Raw genomic sequence first — 18,916 nt, 5'->3', positions numbered from 1 at the left:
ATTGGACCACCCCTGCAACTTGGGATAAAGCCTACTGAATCATAGTAGATGTTGTCTTTGATGTGTTTTGGATTTGGTTTGCTAGTATTTTGTTGATTATTTTTCTATCTATGTTCATAAGAGAAGTTGGTCTGAAGCTCTCTTTCTTTGTTGAGTCTTTGCGTGGTTTAGGTATCAGGGAGACTATTCCCTCATAGAATGAGTTTGGCAATATTCCTTCTGTTCCTACTTGGTGGATTAGTTTGAGGAGTATTGACATTAGCTCTTCTTTTAAAGTCTGGTAGAATTCTGTTCTAAATCATCTGGCTTGGGGCTTTTATGGTTGGGAGATATTTAATGAATACTTCTACTTCCTTAAAAGTTATAGTACTATTCTGATGTACTGAATGGTTATAGAACTATTCAAGATCAGTTTACCTGATTGTGATTTAGCTTTGGTAATTGGTATCTGTCTAGAAAATCATCCATTTCATTTAGATTTTCCCATTTTGTGGAGTAAAGGCTTTTGAAGTAAGAACATGATTCTTTGAATTTCCTCAGTGTTATGTCTCCCTTTTCATTTCTGATTTTTTTAATTTGTGTACTGTCTCTACCTTTTAGCTAGTTTGGCTAATGGTTTGTCTTACTGATTTTCTCAAAGATCAGGTCTTGGTGTCATTGATTCTTTATGTTGTCTTTGTTTCTAATTGATTGATTTCAACCCTGAGTTTGATCATTTCCTGCTGTTTAGTACTCCTGAGTGTGCTTGCTTCTATAATTTTTTAAAAATTTTTTATTGGATATTTTTATATTTACGTTTCAAATGTTATCCCCTTTCCTGATTTCCTGTCCACAAACTCCCTATCCCATCACCCCTCCTCCTTTTTCTATGAGAGTATTCTCCCACCCATCCAACCAACCCTTCCTGCCTCCCCACCATGCTGTTTCCCTACACTGGACGATCCGGCTTTGGCAGGACCAAGGGATTCTCCTGCATTTTGTGCCCAACAAAGCCATCCTCTGATACATATGGAGCTGGAGCCATGGGTCTGTCCGTGTGTACTCCTTGGATGGTGGTTTAGTCCCTGGGAGCTCTGGTTGGTTGTTGATATTGTTGTTCTTATGGGGTTGCAAACCCCTTCAGCTCCTTCAAACCTTTCTCTAACTCCTCCAATGGGGACCCTGTTCTCAGTTCAGTGGTTGGCTTGCAAACCTCTGCCTTTGTATTTGTCATGCTCTGGCAGAGCTTCTCAGGAGACAGCTATATCAGGCTCCTGTCAGGAAGGATGCATATCTTGGCATTTGCAGTAGTGACTGGGTTTGGTGGAGATATATATATATGGGCTGGATCCCCAGATGAGGGAGTCTCTAGATGGCCTTTCCTCCAGTCTCTGCTCCAAACTTTGTCTCCATATTTCCTGCTATGAATATCTTTGTTCCCCCTTCTAAGAAGGACTGAAGCATGTTCACTTTGGTCTTCCTTCTTGAGCTTCATGTGGTCTGTGGATTGTATCTTGGGTAATCCAAGCTTTTGGCTAATATTCACTTATCAGTGAGTGCACACCGTGTGTGTGTGTGTGTGTGTGTGTGTGTGTGTGTGTGTGTACACACACATACATATTTTGTGATTGGGTTACCTTACTCAGGATGATATTTTCTAGTTCCGTCCATTTGCCTATGAATTTCATGAAGTTCCTGTTTTTAATAGCTGAGTAGTACTCCATTATGTAAATATACCACATTTTCTGTATCCATTTCTCTGTTGAGGAACATCTGGGTTATTTCCATCTTCTGGTAATTATAAATAAGGTTGCTATGAACATAGTGGAGCATGTGTCCTTGTTCTGTGTTGGAGCATCTTTTGGGTATATGCCCAGGAGTGAAATAGCTGGATCCTCAGGTAGTACTGTTTCTAATATTCTGAGGAACCACCAGTCTGATTTCCTGATTCTACCGGCTTGCAATCCCATCAACAATGGAGGAGTGTTCCTCTTCTCTACATCCTTACGGCATGTGTTGTCACCTGAGTTTTTTATTTTAGCCATTCTGACTGGTGTGAGGTGGAATCTCAGGGTTGTTTTGATTTGGATTTCCCTGATGACTAAGAATGTTGAACATTTCTTTAGATACTTCTCAGCCATTTGATATTCCTCAGTTGAGAATTCTTTGTTTAGCTCTTTATCCCATTTTTACATAGGGTTATTTAATTTTCTGGAGTCTACCTTCTTGAATTCTTTGTATATATTGGATATTAGTCCTCTATCGGATATAGGATTGTTAAAGGTCTTTTCCCCGTACATTTTTTGGTTGCTGTTTTGTCCTAATGCCAGTGTCCTTTGCCTTACAGAAGCTTTGCAATTTTATGAAGTCCCATTTGCCGATTCTTGATTTTAGAGCATAAGCCATTGGTGTTATGTTTAGGAAATTTTCCCTAGTGTCTGTGTTCGAGGCTATTTCCCACTTTTTCTTCTATTAGCTTGAGTGTATCTAGTTTTATATGGCATTCCTTGATCCACTTGGATTTGAGCTTTGTACAGGGCAATAAGAATGGATCAATTTGCATTCTTCTACATGCAGTCCTCCAGTTGAACCAGCACCATTTGTTGAAAATGCTTTTTTCCATTGGATGGTTTTAACTGCTTTGTCAAAGACCAAGTGACCATAGGTGTGTGGGATCATTTGTGGGTCTTCAATTCTATTCCATTGATCTACCTGCCTGTCTCTGTACCAATACCACACAGTTTTTATCCCTTTGCTCTGTAATACAGCTTGACATCAGGGATGGTAATTCCCCCAGAAGTTCTTTTATTGTTGAGGATAGTTTTCACAATCCTGGGTTTTTTGTTATTCCAAATGAATTTGCAAATTGCTCTAACTCTATGAAAAATTGATTAAGTTGAAATTTTGATGGGGATTGCATTGAATCTGTAGATTGCCTTTGGCAAGATGGCCATTTTAAAATATTAATCCATGAGCATGGGAGATCTTTCCATCTTCTGAGATCTTCAATTTCTTTCTTCAGAAACTTGAAGTTCTTGTCATATAGATCTTTCACTTGCTTGGTTAGAGTCACATTGAGGTATTTTATGTTATTTGTGACTATTGTCAAACGTGGTGTTTCCCTATTTTTTTTCTCAGCCTGTTTAACCTTTGAGTAGAGGAAGGCTACTGAATTGTTTGAGTTAATTTTATGCCCAGACACTTTGCTGAAGTTGTTTATCAGATTTAGAAGTTCTCTCGTGGAATCTTTGGGGTCACTTAAGTATACTACCATATCTGCATACTACTAGATATTTTGACTTCTTCCTTTCCAATTTGTATCTCTATGACTGTTTTTTGTTGTCTGATTGCTTTGATTAGGACTTCAAGTACTGTATGGAATAGATAGGGAGAGAGTGGGCAGCCTTGTCTAGTCCCTGATTTTAGTGGGATTGCTTCAAGTTTCTCTCCATTTAGTTTGATATTGGCTACTGGTTGCTGTATATTGCTTTTACGATGTTTAGGTATGGGCTTTGAGTTTCTGATGTTTCCAAGACTTTGAACATGAAGGGGTGTTGAATTTTGTCAAATGCTTTCTCAGCATATAATGAGATGATCCCGTGTTTCTTTTCTTTGAGTTTGTTTATATAGTGGATTACATTGACGGATTTCCATATATTGAACCATCCCTGCATTCCTGGGATGAAGCCTACTTGATCATGATGGATAGTTGTTTTGATGTGTTCTTGATTTCAGTTTGAGAGAATTTTATTGAGTATTTTTGCATCTATATTCATAAGGGAAATTGGTTGACGTTCTCTTTCTGTGTTGGGTCTTTTTGTGGTTTAGGTATAAGCATAATTGTGACTTCATAGAAGGAATTGGGTAGTGCTCCATCTGTTTCTGTTTTGTGGAATATTTGGACAGATTCTGTATTAGATCTTCTATGAAGGTCTGATATAATTCTGTACTGAACCCATCTGGACCTGGGCTCTTTTTGGTTGGGAGACTTTAAATAACTGCTTCTATTTCTTTAGGAGTTATGGGGTTGTTTAGATGGTTTATCTGTTCCTGAGTTAACTTTGGTACCTGGTATCTGTCTAGAAAATTGTCTATTTCCTCCAGATTTTCCAGTGTTGTCGAGTATAGGCTTTTGTAGTAAGATCTCATGATTTTTGGGATTTCCTCAGTTTCTGTTGGTATGTCCCCCTTTTCCTTTCTGATTTTGTTAATTTGGATACTGTCTGTATGCCCTCTGGGTAGTCTGACTAAGGGTTTATCTGTCTTGTTGATTTTTCCAACAAGATTGTTGATTTTTTCCTGGTTTTGTTGATTCTTTGTATAGTTCTTTTTCATTTTTTTCTACTCTGTTGATTTCAGCCCTGAGTTTGATTATTTCCTGCTGTCTACTTCTCTTGAGTATATTTGCTTCTTTTTGTGCTAGAGTTTTTAGGTGTGATGTCAAGCTACTAGTGTATGCCCTCTCCAGTTTCTTTTTGGAGACACTCAGAGCTGTGAGTTTTCCTCTTATCACTGCTTTCATTTTGTTCCATAAGTTTGCATAAGTTTGGGTATGGTGTGCCTTCATTTCCATTAAATTCTAAAAAGTCTGTAATTTTTTCTTTATTTCTTCCTTGTCCAAGATATCATTGAGTAGAGCATTATTCAGCTTCCATGTGTATGTGGGTTTTCTGTCATTTTTGTTTTTATTAAACACTAGCCTTAGTCCATCCTGGTCTGATAGGATGCATGGGATTGTTTCAATCTTTTTGCATCTGTTGAAGCCTATTTTGTGACCAATTAGGTGGTCAGTTTTGGAGAAGGTACCATGAGGTGCTGAGAAGAAGGTATATTTTTTTGTTTTAGGTTGAAATGTTCTATAGATATCAATTAAATACATTTGGTTCATGACTTCTGTTAGTTTCTCTGTGTCTCTATTTATTTTCTGATTCCATGATCTGTGCATTGATGAGAGTGGGGTGTTGAAGTCACCCACTATTATTGTATGAGGAACAATGTGTGCTTTGAGCTTTAGTAAATTTTCTTTTATGAATGTGGTTGCCCTTGCATTTGGAGCATATGTATTCAGATATCCTAAACCAAAATTCTCAGAATTGAGAGTTCCTCTTGATGGATTTTTTTTCTTTGATGAATATGAAGTGTCCTGCCTAATCTTTTTTGATAACTTTTGGTTGAAAGCTGATTATATTTGATATTAGAAATGGCTACTTCAGCTTGTTTCTTGGGACCATTTGCTTGGAAAAATTTATCCCAGCCTTTTCCTCTTAGATAGTGTCTGTCTTTTCTAGCACTTGGGTGCTTTTCCTATATACAGGAAAATGCTGGGTCCTGTTTATGTATCCGGTCGGTTGGTTATGTCTTTTTATTGGGGAATTGAGTCCATTGATATTGGGGGCCAATGATTGTTGTTTCCTATTATTTTTGTTGTTAGAGGTGAACTTGTTTGTGTGGCTCTCTTCTTTTGGGTTAGTTGAAAGAAGATACTTTCTTGCTTTTTCTAATGTGTAGCTTCCCTCCTTGTGTTGGAGTTTTCCATCTGTTAGCCTTTGTTGAGCTAGATTTATGTAAAGATATTGTGTAAATTTTGTTTTGTCATGGAATATCCTGGTTTCTCCATGTATGTTAATTGAGAGTTTTGCTGGGTATAGTAACCTGGCTGGCATTTGTGTTCTCTTAGGGTCTGTATGACATCTGTCCAGGATCTTCTGCCTTTCATAGTCTTTGTTGAGAAGTCTGGTGTGATTCTGATAGGTCTGTCTGCCTTTATATGTTACTTGATCTTTTTCCCTTTTAATATTCTTTCTTTGTTTTTGTGCATTTGGTGTTTTGACTATTATGTGCCTGGAGGAATTTCTTTTCTGATCTAATCTTTTTGGAGTTCTGTAGGCTTCTTGTATGTTTATGGGCATCTCTTTCTTTTGTTGGGAATCTTTGCTTTCTTCTATACACATTATCCTTAGGTTTAATCTTTTCATTGTCTCCTGGATTTACTGAATATTTTGGGTTAGGAGCTTTTTGTGTTTTGCATTTTCTTTGACAGCTGTGTCAATGATTTCTATGGTATCTTCTGTCCCTGAGATACTCTCTTCTATCTCTTGTATTCTGTTGGTGATGCTTGTGTCTATGACTCCTGATCTCTTTCCTAGGTTTTCTATCTCCAGGGTTGTCTCCCTTTGTGATTTCTTTATTATTTCTATTTCCATTTTTAGATCCTGGATGGTTTTGTTCAATTTCTTTACCTGTTTGGTTGTGTTTTTCTGTAATTCATTAAGGGATTTTTGTGTTTCTACCTGTTTATTTGTGTTGTCCTGTATTTCTTTAAGGGAATCATTTATGTCCTTTTTTTTTTTTATTAACTTGAGTATTTCTTATATACATTTCGAGTGTTATTCCCTTTCCCAGTATCCGGGCAAACATCCCCCTCCCCCCTCCCCTTCCTTATGGGTGTTCCCCTCCCAACCCTCCCCCCATTGCCGCCCTCCCCCCCACAGTCTAGTTCACTGGGGGTTCAGTCTTAGCAGGACCCAGGGCTTCTCCTTCCACTGGTGCTCTTACTAGGATATTCATTGCTACCTATGAGGTCAGAGTCCAGGGTCAGTCCATGTATTATAGTCTTTAGGTAGTGGCTTAGTCCCTGGAAGCTCTGGTTGCTTGGCATTGTTGTACATATGGGGTCTCGAGCCCCTTCAAGCTCTTCCAGTTCTTTCTCTGATTCCTTCAACAGGGGTCCTATTCTCAGTTCAGTGGTTTGCTGCTGGCATTCGCCTCTGTATTTGCTGTATTCTGGCTGTGCCTCTCAGGAGCGATCTACATCCGGCTCCTGTCGGTCTGCACTTCTTTGCTTCATCCATCTTGTCTAATTGGATGGCTGTATATGTATGGGCCACATGTGGGGCAGGCTCTGAATGGGTGTTCCTTCAGTCTCTGTTTTAATCTTTGCCTCACTCTTCCCTGCCAATGGTATTCTTGTTCCCCTTTTAAAGAAGAAGTGAAGCATTCACATTTTGATCATCCGTCTTGAGTCTCATTTGTTCTAGGCATCTAGGGTAATTCAAGCATTTGGGCTAATAGCCACTTATCAATGAGTGCATACCATGTATGTCTTTCTGTGATTGGGTTAGCTCACTCAGGATGATGTTTTCCAGTTCCAACCATTTGCCTACGAATTTCATAAAGTCGTTGTTTTTGATAGCTGAGTAATATTCCATTGTATAGATGTACCACATTTTCTGTATCCATTCCTCTGTTGAAGGGCATCTGGGTTCTTTCCAGCTTCTGGCTATTATAAATAAGGCTGCAATGAACATAGTGGAGCACGTGTCTTTTTTATATGTTGGGGCATCTTTTGGGTATATGCCCAAGAGAGGTATAGCTGGATCCTCAGGCAGTTCAATGTCCAATTTTCTGAGGATCCTCCAGACTGATTTCCAGAATGGTTGTACCAGTCTGCAGTCCCACCAACAATGGAGGAGTGTTCCTCTTTCTCCACATCCTTGCCAGCATCTGTTGTCCCCTGAGTTTTTGATCTTAGCCATTCTCACTGGTATGAGGTGAAATCTCAGGGTTGTTTTGATTTGCATTTCCCTTATGACTAAAGATGTTGAACATTTCTTTAGGTGTTTCTCAGCCATTCGGCATTCCTCAGCTGTGAATTCTTTGTTTAGTTCTGAACCCCATTTTTTAATAGGGTTATTTGTTTCCCTGCGGTCTAACTTCTTGAGTTCTTTGTATATTTTGGATATAAGGCCTCTATCTGTTGTAGGATTGGTAAAGATCTTTTCCCAATCTGTTGGTTGCCGTTTTGTCCTAACCACAGTGTCCTTTCCCTTACAGAAGCTTTGCAGTTTTATGAGATCCCATTTGTCGATTCTTGATCTTAGAGCGTAAGCCATTGGTGTTTTGTTCAGGAAATTTTTTCCAGTGCCCATGTGTTCCAGATGCTTCCCTAGTTTTTCTTCTATTAGTTTGAGTGTGTCTGGTTTGATGTGGAGGTCGTTGATCCACTTGGACTTAAGCTTTGTACAGGGTGATAAGCATGGATCGATCTGCATTCTTCTACATGTTGCCCTCCAGTTAAACCAGCACCATTTGCTGAAAATGCTATCTTTTTTCCATTGGATGGTTTTGGCTCCTTTGTCAAAAATCAAGTGACCATAGGTGTGTGGGTTCATTTCTGGGTCTTCAATTCTATTCCATTGGTCTATCTGTCTGTCTCTGTACCAATATCATGCAGTTTTTATCACTATTGCTCTGTAATACTGCTTGAGTTCAGGGATAGTGATTCCCCCTGAAGTCCTTTTATTGTTGAGGATAGCTTTAGCTATCCTGGGTTTTTTGTTATACCAGATGAATTTGCAAATTGTTCTGTCTAACTCGTTGAAGAATTGGATTGGTATTTTGATAGGGATTGCATTGAATCTGTAGATTGCTTTTGGTAAAATGGCCATTTTTACTATATTAATCCTGCCAATCCATGAGCATGGGAGATCTTTCCATCTTCTGAGGTCTTCTTCAATTTCCTTCTTCAGTGTCTTGAAGTTCTTATTGTACAGATCTTTTACTTGCTTTGTTAAAGTTACACCGAGGTACTTTATATTATTTGGGTCTATTATGAAGGGTGTCGTTTCCCTAATTTCTTTCTCGGCTTGTTTCTCTTTTGTGTAGAGGAAGGCTACTGATTTATTTGAGTTAATTTTATACCCAGCCACTTTGCTGAAGTTGTTTATCAGCTTTAGTAGTTCTCTGGTGGAACTTTTGGGATCACTTAAATATACTATCATATCATCTGCAAATAGTGATATTTTGACTTCTTCTTTTCCGATCTGTATCCCCTTGACCTCCTTTTGTTGTCTGATTGCTCTGGCCAGAACTTCAAGAACTATATTGAATAAGTAGGGAGAGAGTGGACAGCCTTGTCTAGTCCCTGATTTTAGTGGGATTGCTTCAAGTTTCTCTCCATTTAGTTTAATGTTAGCAACTGGTTTGCTGTATATGGCTTTTACTATGTTCAGGTATGGGCCTTGAATTCCTATTCTTTCCAGGACTTTTATCATGAAGGGGTGTTGAATTTTGTCAAATGCTTTCTCAGCGTCTAATGAAATGATCATGTGGTTTTGTTCTTTCAGTTTGTTTATATAATGGATCACTTTGATGGTTTTCCGTATATTAAACCATCCCTGCATGCCTGGGATGAAGCCTACTTGGTCATGGTGGATGATTGTTTTGATGTGCTCTTGGATTCGGTTTGCCAGAATTTTGTTGAGTATTTTTGCGTCGATATTCATAAGGGAAATTGGTCTGAAGTTCTCTTTCTTTGTTGTGTCTTTGTGTGGTTTAGGTATAAGAGTAATTGTGGCTTCGTAGAAGGTATTCGGTAGTGCTCCATCTGTTTCAATTTTGTGGAATAGTTTGGATAATATTGGTATGAGGTCTTCTATGAAGGTTTGATAGAATTCTGCACTAAACCCGTCTGGACCTGGGCTCTTTTTGGTTGGGAGACCTTTAATGACTGCTTCTATTTCCTTAGGAGTTATGGGGTTGTTTAACTGGTTTATCTGTTCCTGTCTTAAATTCGGTACCTGGTATCTGTCTAGGAAATTGTCCATTTCCTGAAGATTTTCAAGTTTTGTTGAATATAGGTTTTTATAGTAAGATCTGATGATTTTTTGAATTTCCTCTGAATCTGTTGTTATGTCTCCCTTTTCATTTCTGATTTTGTTAATTTGGATGCACTCTCTGTGTCCTCTCGTTAGTCTGGCTAAGGGTTTATCTATCTTGTTGATTTTCTCAAAGAACCAACTTTTGGTTCTGTTGATTCTTTCTATGGTCCTTTTTGTTTCTACTTGGTTGATTTCAGCTCTGAGTTTGATTATTTCCTGCCTTCTACTCCTCCTGGGTGTATTTGCTTCTTTTTGTTCTAGAGCTTTTAGGTGTGCTGTCAAGCTGCTGACATATGCTCTTTCCTGTTTCTTTCTGCAGGCACTCAGCGCTGTTGAGTTTTCCTCTTAGCACAGCTTTCATTGTGTCCCATAAGTTTGGGTATGTTGTACCTTCATTTTCATTAAATTCTAAAAAGTCTTTAATTTCTTTCTTTATTTCTTCCTTGACCAGGTTATCATTGAGTAGAACATTGTTCAATTTCCACGTATATGTGGGCATTCTTCCCTTATTGTTATTGAAGACCAATTTTAGGCCGTGGTGGTCTGATAGCACGAATGGGATTATTTCTATATTTCAGTACCCGTTTTTTGACCAATTATATGGTCAATTTTGGAGAAAGTACCATGAGGAGCTGAGAAGAAGGTATATCCTTTTGCTTTAGGATAGAATGTTCTATAAATATCCGTTAAGTCCATTTGGCTCATGACTTCTCTTAGTCTGTCTACATCTCTGTTTAATTTCTGTTTCCATGATCTGTCCATTGATGAGAGTGGGGTGTTGAAGTCTCCCACTATTATTGTGTGAGGTGCAATGTGTGTTTTGAGCTTTAGTAAGGTTTCTTTTACGTATGTAGGTGCCCTTGTATTTGGGGCATAGATATTTAGGATTGAGAGTTCATCTTGGTGGATTTTTCCTTTGATGAATATGAAGTGTCCTTCCTCATCTTTTTTGATAACTTTTAATTGAAAATTGATTTTATTTGATATTAGAATGGCTACTCCAGCTTGCTTCTTCTGACCATTTGCTTGGAAAGTTGTTTTCCAGCCTTTCACTCTGAGGTAATGTCTGTCTTTGTCTCTGAGGTGTGTTTCCTGTAGGCAGCAGAATGCAGGGTCCTCGTTGCGTATCCAGTTTGTTAATCTATGTCTTTTTATTGGGGAGTTGAGGCCATTGATGTTGAGAGATATTAAGGAATAGTGATTATTGCTTCCCGTTATATTCATATTTGGATGTGAGGTTATGTTTGTGTGCTTTCATTCTCTTTGTTTTGTTGCCAAGACGATTAGTTTCTTGCTTCTTCTAGGGTATAGCTTGCCTCCTTATGTTGGGCTTTACCATTTATTATCCTTTGTAGTGCTGGATTTGTAGAAAGATATTGTGTAAATTTGCTTTTGTCATGGAATATCTTGGTTTCTCCATCTATGTTAATTGAGAGTTTTGCAGGATACAGTAACCTGGGTTGGCATTTGTGTTCTCTAGGGTCTGTATGACATCAGTCCAGGATCTTCTGGCCTTCATAGTTTCTGGCGAGAAGTCTGGTGTGATTCTGATAGGTCTGCCTTTATATGTTACTTGACCTTTTTCCCTTACTGCTTTTAATATTCTTTCTTTATTTTGTGCGTTTGGTGTTTTGGCTATTATGTGACGGGAGGTGTTTCTTTTCTGGTCCAATCTATTTGGAGTTCTGTAGGCTTCTTGTATGCCTATGGGTATCTCTTTTTTTAGGTTAGGGAAGTGTTCTTCTATGATTTTGTTGAAGATATTTACTGGTCCTTTGAGCTGGGAGTCTTCACTCTCTTCTATACCTATTATCCTTAGGTTTGATCTTCTCATTGAGTCCTGGATTTCCTGTATGTTTTGGACCAGTAGCTTTTTCCGCTTTACATTATCTTTGACAGTTGAGTCAATGATTTCTATGGAATCTTCTGCTCCTGAGATTCTCTCTTCCATCTCTTGTATTCTGTTGGTGAAGCTTGTATCTACAGCTCCTTGTCTCTTCTTTTGGTTTTCTATATCCAGGGTTGTTTCCATGTGTCCTTTCTTGATTGCTTCTATTTCCATTTTTAATTCCTTCAACTGTTTGATTGTGTTTTCCTGGAATTCTTTCAGGGATTTATGCGATTCTTTAAGGGATTTTTGCGATTCCTCTCTGTAGGCTTCTACTTGTTTATTAATGTTTTCCTGTGTTTCCCTAAGGGAGTTCTTCACGTCTTTCTTGAAGTCCTCCAGCATCATGATCAAATATGATTTTGAAACTAGAGCTTGCTTTTCTGGTGTGTTTGGATATTCCATGTTTGTTTTGGTGGGAGAATTGGGCTCTGATGGTGCCATGTAGTCTTGGTTTCTGTTGCTTGGGTTCCTGCGCTTGCCTCTCGCCATCAGATTATCTCTAGTGTTACTTTGTTCTGCTATTTCTGACAGTGGCTAGACTGTCCTATAAGCCTGTGTGTCAGGAGTGCTGTAGACCTGTTTTCCTCTCTTTCAGTCAGTTATGGGGACAGAGTGTTCCGCTTTCGGGCGTGTAGTTTTTCCTCTGTACAGGTCTTCAGCTGTTCCTGTGGGCCTGTGTCTTGAGTTCACCAGGCAGCTTTCTTGCAGCAGACAAATTGGTCTTACCTGTGGTCCCGAGGCTCAAGTTCGCTCGTCGGGTGCTGCCCACGGGCTCTCTGCAGCGGCAGCAACCAGGAAGATCTGCGCCGCCCCTTCCAGGAGCTTCAGTGCACCAGGGTTCCAGATGGTCTTTGGTGTTTTCCTCTGGCGTCCGAGATGTGTGTGCAGAGAGCAGTCTCTTCTGTTTTCCCAGGCTTGTCTGCCTCTCTGAAGGTTTAGCTCTCCCTCCCACGGGATTTGGGTGCAGAAAACTGTTTATCTGGTCTGTTTCTTTCAGGTTCCGGCGGTGTCTCAGGCAGGGGTCCTGCCGCTCCTGGGCCCTCCACCACGGGAGCCCAGAGGCCTTATACAGTTTCCTTTTGGGCCAGGGATGTGGTCAGGGGTGGGCAGTGTTGGTGGTCTCTTCCGCTCTGCAGCCTCAGGAGTGCCCACCTGACCAGGCGGTGAGGTCTCTTTCCCCCATTTATGTCCTTTTTAATGCCCTCCAACATTTTTCTGAGATTTTATTTTAAGCCAGAATCTTGCTTATCCAGTGTGTTGGGTTATCCAGGACTTGCTGTGGTGGAGAACTGGGTTCTGAAGATGCCAAGTGGCCTTGTTTTCTGTTTCTTACGTTCTTGCACTTGCCTCTCGTCACCTGGTTATCTCTGGTGTTAGCTGGTCTTGCTGTTTCTGACAGTGGCTTGACCCTTTTGTAAGACTATGTGTCAGCACTTCTGGGAGACCAGCTCTCCAGGTAGGATTTGGGTGCTGAGAGCTGTAGTATAGAGTCTGCTCCCTGCACAGAAGGAAACAGGAAGAATCCAGTTCCAGGTTGTTTTTTGGTCCTTGCATCCCGATGGCTCTCGGAAGGTTTCTCCAAGCAGAAGTGATGGTCTCACCTGTGCTCCCATGTGTGTCAGCATACCTGTGAGACCAGCTCTTTCTAATGGGATGATGAACAGAGAGCTGTGGCACAGGGACAGGTCCAGGCACATATAGAAACCACTATTTCTTTATTTTTATTTGCCTCCTTTTTTAATGCCTATAACTGTTTGTGTGTATTTTTCTCTATTTCTTTAAGGGATTTATTAATTTCCTCTTCAAAGGCTTGCATCATCTTTATAAGATTGTATTTAAGATCATCTTCTTGCGATTCATTTTTATTAGGATATCCATGGTTTCTGTAGTAGGATAGCTGAACTCTGGTAGTGCCACATAGCCCTTGGTCTTGTTAGTTGTGTCCTTGAACTGTCCTTTAGGGATTTTGCTTTCCTTGGTGTTGGCTGGATGATCCTGATGGTTGCAGGACTTCTTAGGAAGGTGAGGGCAGCCATGGGCCAGACAGTGGAGGTCAGGGTTCTGGACTTTTCTGTCTGGGCCTTACATGGAGCCCACTGACAAGGGATTGGTGGGACAACATTCCCAGTTGGTAGCTCTTGGAGTCTCCCTGAGTCTCAACCGGAAAGCTGAATGCTCTTGGGGGCCCAGGAAGCCTCATCAGGACCAAAGAGCAAGCCCCAAGCTAGATAATGGATTTCAGGAGACCAGGCACCACTCACCTCTGCCAAACTGTGTCCTGGGTAGACTGTATGGGAAGGGATTAGTGGGGCAGTGTTCTAAGCTGATTCATCTTTATTCTGTTTCCATGGTGGATGTGGGGGCCTGTTTAGGTCTTGAACAGTTTTATGCATTTTCTTCCACTGTTTGTGTTCTCCTGCATTTCTTTATGGAATTTATTAAGTTCTTCCTACTGTTGTTTGGTTTTCCTGGATTTAAGAGATTTCTTCGTTTCCTCATTGAGCATCTCTATAACCTTCCTAAGGTGATTTTAAAGTTGTTTTCTTGTGCTTCAGCTATGTTGGAATATTTAGAGTTTTCTTTGGTAGATTTGCTGGGCTATAGTGGATATATACTGTCTTGGCTGTCCTTGATTGTGGCTGTACGGTGGCGTGTATGTATCTGGGATTGAGATGGTAAAAGGTTTAGGTGCTGATTTCTGGTTTGTCTTTATTGGTGGGTGCTTTGTCCTTTGATTTCTGTTTCCTCTGTTTCCCTGGCCTCTTCAGCTGTGGTGTTCACAGAGAATGTCTGCTGGTGTTAGAGGCTGGGATAATGGATGAACTGGGGAAAGGAATGTTTAAAGAGAAGAATATTATGATTTATCGGGGCTGGGGTCAGAGAGGAAGGAGAGACCTCAGCCAATTTTCTGCTACAGAGCTGGGGGTGAGACTTTGGAGAGAGAAGGATTTGAGACTGGAGGAGCAGAAGATCTGCAGTTAGCCCACCTGCTTCCCTGGCAGGGGTGGCCTGTGGGTTATTAGGGCTGCCTGCTGGAGTTGAGGGCTGGGAAAAAGCAAAGAATTGGGAGAGGGAGGTTTGTAAGTAAGATCTGTGCAATCCACAGGAGATGGAGCAGGGGGCAGGAAGGCTGCTGCCGATGTTACTTAGAGCGCAACCAGAGGGAAGCTTTGGATTTGGAGGCAAGGAGAGAGTGGACAAGGTCTTCAGTACCTGTTTACCTGCGCTACTCAGCTGCATCATATTTATTCTTTATATCTTTGTATTTTGGGTTTGGCTTTTTTATGTTTTTTTTTATTACTTTAATGTTCACCATTGAGTTACTTAAATTCTTTCTGAATTTTGAATATAAACAATTACTCATGACTACCATAGTAGTATCCTAAGGGTTATGACTAATTTTCATTTTAATTTGATTCAAGGAATTTTTAAATTTTTCCATTGATTTCTTCAATGACTGATTACTCAAGGTTTCATTATTTAAGTCTCTATGTATTTGTCTCTCTTAATATTGATTTCTCATTTTGTTCTATCATAATCTGACAATATAAATGAATTTTTTGCTTTAGTTTTTATGCACTCATGTGTCTGAAGGGACGCCATAAATTTACACAGTGGAGGAGAAGGAAAATACTGCTTATTATATCTTAAGGAGACTTTGAGATCCACTTGCTGCCCGCTGTTCTTATTTTTGAGTATCATAGATATTTTCTCTTTTCTGTAGATAATGCATCTCTAGAACTTTCTCAAGACTGTAATATTAAATACAGAATAAAAAATATTTAAATACGAAAAAGGAATAGCTTTATGATCTTAATGTATTGTAGTTTTTAGAAAGATTCTTGGATTGCTGAGAAGATATTCCACAGCTGTTGGGTAGCATTACTGTGGTGTTTGAATTCACTGGGAATGGCCAAAGACTTAGACTTAATTCAAATTGATATTGAATGAATTTATTTCCTGCTAACAGAAGGATGGCAGCTTTAGAGCAGTTAGCATGCTGTACAGAAGAGGGAGTAATAAGGTGGGGTTTTCAAGGCAGACATCAGAAAGGTGTACACTACAGCTATCCATGGAATTCACAGAGACAGGAAAGTTGTTTTACTTCCCGGAGTTGTTGTTTGTCCCTGCCCCTTGCCCCACTTCCTCCCAGCTATATAGTAATAAATATTAGACCATTCCATCCCTTTCTCATAGCGATAAGCAGGCTGTACAAAAACAAAGGTAGCTGTTAATACCCCACAGCCTATTCTCTCACCTCATCTGCTGGCCACTAGTGTCTTCCTAGCATCCAGAGCAAAAGGTCAATGGACCTTAAGGGACACCTGGCTTCATATTAACTTTCTTTAGTCATCACAGGGAACCAGTGTAAATTATTCCCAAGTCTGCGCACTTGAATGACCATTATAAGGGCACTCATTTGTGGGTTAGAAAAAAACCACATTGCCATCAGGTTAGAGCTGGCTGTCATATTCCAACAGTATATCCTGTAGATATCTGACTGTTAAATTCAGAATTTTTAAAACTATTTTATTAGCTATATTTCTTTACTTACATTTCAAATGTTATCCCCCTTCCCAGTTTCCTGTCCATAAGCCCCCATTCCTTCCTCTACCGTCCCACATATGGGTATTACCCTTATACATCACTCTTATTGCCCCCCACCCATATTCCCCTACACTGGGGGTCCAACCTTGGCAGGACCAAGGGCTTCCCCTTCCCCTGGTGCTCCAACAAGGCTATTCTCTGCTACATATGCAGTTGGAGTCCTGGGTCAGTCCATGTATAGTCTTTTGGTAGTGGTTTAGTCCCTAGAAGCTCTGGTTGGTTGGCATTGTTTTTATGGGGTTGCGAGCTCCTTCAACTCTTTCAATACTTCCTCTAATTCTCCCCAATGGGGTCCTATTCTCAGTTCGGTGGTTTGCTGCTAGCATTGACCTCTGTATTGGACGTTCTCTGAATGTGTCCCTCAGGAGAGATGTATATCTGGTCCCTTTCTGCATGCATTATTTAGCTTCATCAATCTTATCTAGTTTTGGTGGCTGTATATATATGGGCCACATGTGTGTCAGGCTCTGAATGGCCATCCCTTGGTCACTGCTCTAAACTTTGCTTCCATATCCCCTCCTATGGATATTTTTTCCCCTTTTAAGAAGGAGGAGGGGCATCTGCATTTTGGTCATCTTTCTTCTTGAGCTTCCTGTGGTCTGTGGATTGCTTCTTGGGTAATTTGAATTTTTGGGCTAATATCCAGTTATCAATGAATGCATACCAAGTGTGTTTTTCTGTGATTGAGTAACCTCACTCAAGATGACATTTTCTAGTTTATTCCATTTGCCTATGAATTTCATGAAGTCTTTGTTTTTGATAGCTGAGTAGTACTCCATTGTGTAGATATACCACATTGTTTTAATCCATTACTCTGTTGAAGGGCATCTGGGTTCTTTCCAGCTTCTGGCTATTATAAATAAGGCTGCTATGAACGTAGTGGAGCATGTGTCTTTGTTGTATGTTGGAGCATCTTTCCGGTATATGCCCAAGAGAGGTATAGCTGGGTCCTCAGGTAGTGGAATATCCAATGTTCTGAGGAACCTCCAGACTGATTTCCAGAGTGGTTGCAATCCCACCAACAATGGAGGAGTGTTCCTCTTTCTCCACATCCTCGCCAGCATCTGCTGTCACCTGAGTTTCTTTATCTTAGCCATTCTCACTGGTGTGAGGTGGAATCTCAGGGTTGTTTTGATTTGCATTTCCTTGATGACTAAGGATGTTGAACATTTCTTTAGGTGCTTTTTGGCCATTCTATAATCCTCAGCTGAGAATGTTTTGTTTAGCTCTGAACCCCATTTTTTAATAGGGTTCTTTGTCTCTCTGGAGTCTAACTTCTTGAGTTCTTTGTATATCTTGGATATTAGCCCTCTATCAGGTATAGGATTGTTAAAGATCTTTTCCCAATCTGTTGGTTGCCATTTTGTCCTCAGGAAAGTGTCTTTTGCTTTACAAAAGCTTTGCAGTTTTGTGAGGTCCTATTTGTCGATTCTTGATCTTAGAGCTTAAGCCATTGGTGTTTTGTTCAGGAAATTTTCCCCAGTGCCCATGTGTACGAGACTCTTTCCCACTTTTTCTTCTATTAGTTTGAGTGTATCTGGTTTGATGTGGAGTTCCTTGATCCACTTGGACTTAACCTTTGTACGTGGTGGTAAGAATGGATCAATTTGCATTCTTCTACATGCTGACCTCCAGTTGAACCAGCACCATTTGTTGAAAATGCTATCTTTCTTCCATTGGACGGTTTTAGATCCTCAAAGATCAAATGACTATAGGTGTGTGGGTTCATTTCTTGGTCTTCAATTCTGTTCCACTGATCTATCTGCCGGTCTCTGCACCAATACCATTCAGTTTTTATGACTATTGCTCTGTAATACTGCTTGAAGTCAGGGATGGTGATTCCCCCAGAAGTTCTTTTATTGTTGAGTATAGTTTTTGCTATCCTGGGTTTTTTGTTATTCCAAATGAATTTGCAAACTGCTCTTTCTATCTCTATAAAGAATTGAGTAGGAATTTTGATGGGGATTACATTGAATCTGTAAATTGCTTTTGGCAAAATGGCCATCTTTACTGTATTTTTTTCTTTTTAAAGATTTATTTATTTTATTTTTATGAATACACTGTAGCTGTTTTCAGACACACCAGAGGAGGGCATCAGATCCCATTACAGAGGGTTGTGAGCTCCATCTTTACTGTATTAATCCTGCCAACCCATGAGCATGGAAGATCTTTTCATCTTCTGAGATCTTCCTCAGTTTCTTTCTTCAGAGCCTTGAAGTGTTTGTCATACAGATCTTTCACTTGCTTGGTTAGAGTTACACCAAGATATTTTATATTATTTAGGACTATTGTAAATGGTGTCATTTCCTTAATTTCTTTCTCAGTCTGTTTATCCTTTGAGTAGAGGAAGGCTACTGATTTGTTTGAGTTAATTTTATACCCCGACACTTTGCTGAAGTTGTTTATCAGGTTAAGTAGTTCTCTGGTGGAACTTTTGGGGTCACTTAAGTACACTATCATATCATCTGCAAATAGTGATATTTTGATTTCTTCCCTTCCAGTTTGTAGCCCTTTTACCTCCTTTTGCTGTCTGATTGCTCTGGGTAGGACTTTGAGTACTATATTGAATAAGTAGGGAGAGTGTGAGCAGCCTTGTCTAGTCCCTGATTTTAGTGGGATTGCTTCAAGATTCTCTCCATTTAGTTTGATGTTAGCTACTGGTTTACTGTATATTGCTTTTAGATATGGACCTTGAATTCCTGATCTTTCCAGGACTTTCATCATGAAGGGGAGTTGCATTTTGTCAAATGCTTTCTCAGCATCTAATGAAATAATCATG

At 39.9% G+C, this 18,916-nt stretch overlaps 1 protein-coding gene across 9 annotated transcripts in view; it reads left to right on the top strand.

Moving 5' to 3' along the window:
* Window positions 1-18,916, top strand: part of Zpbp (zona pellucida binding protein) — a 195,698-nt gene that overhangs the window by 11,235 nt on the left and 165,547 nt on the right. For 2 of the 9 annotated variants that reach the window (XM_087584113.1, XM_087584116.1), the window contains exon 1: window positions 3,869-3,910. The exons of the other annotated variants lie outside the window; for them this stretch is intronic. The gene's annotated coding sequence lies outside the window, so the exon portion shown is untranslated. Of the gene's footprint in view, window positions 1-3,868; window positions 3,911-18,916 lie in introns of those variants that run through there. 9 annotated transcript variants of the gene reach the window in all.

Source organism: Rattus norvegicus, chromosome 14, assembly GCF_021556685.1.
Source record: "Rattus norvegicus strain SHRSP/BbbUtx chromosome 14, alternate assembly SHRSP_T2T, whole genome shotgun sequence".
Lineage (NCBI taxonomy): Eukaryota > Metazoa > Chordata > Mammalia > Rodentia > Muridae > Rattus > Rattus norvegicus.
The sequence above is the reverse complement of the archived record's forward strand: the minus strand, read 5'-3'. Positions and strand labels throughout refer to the sequence as shown.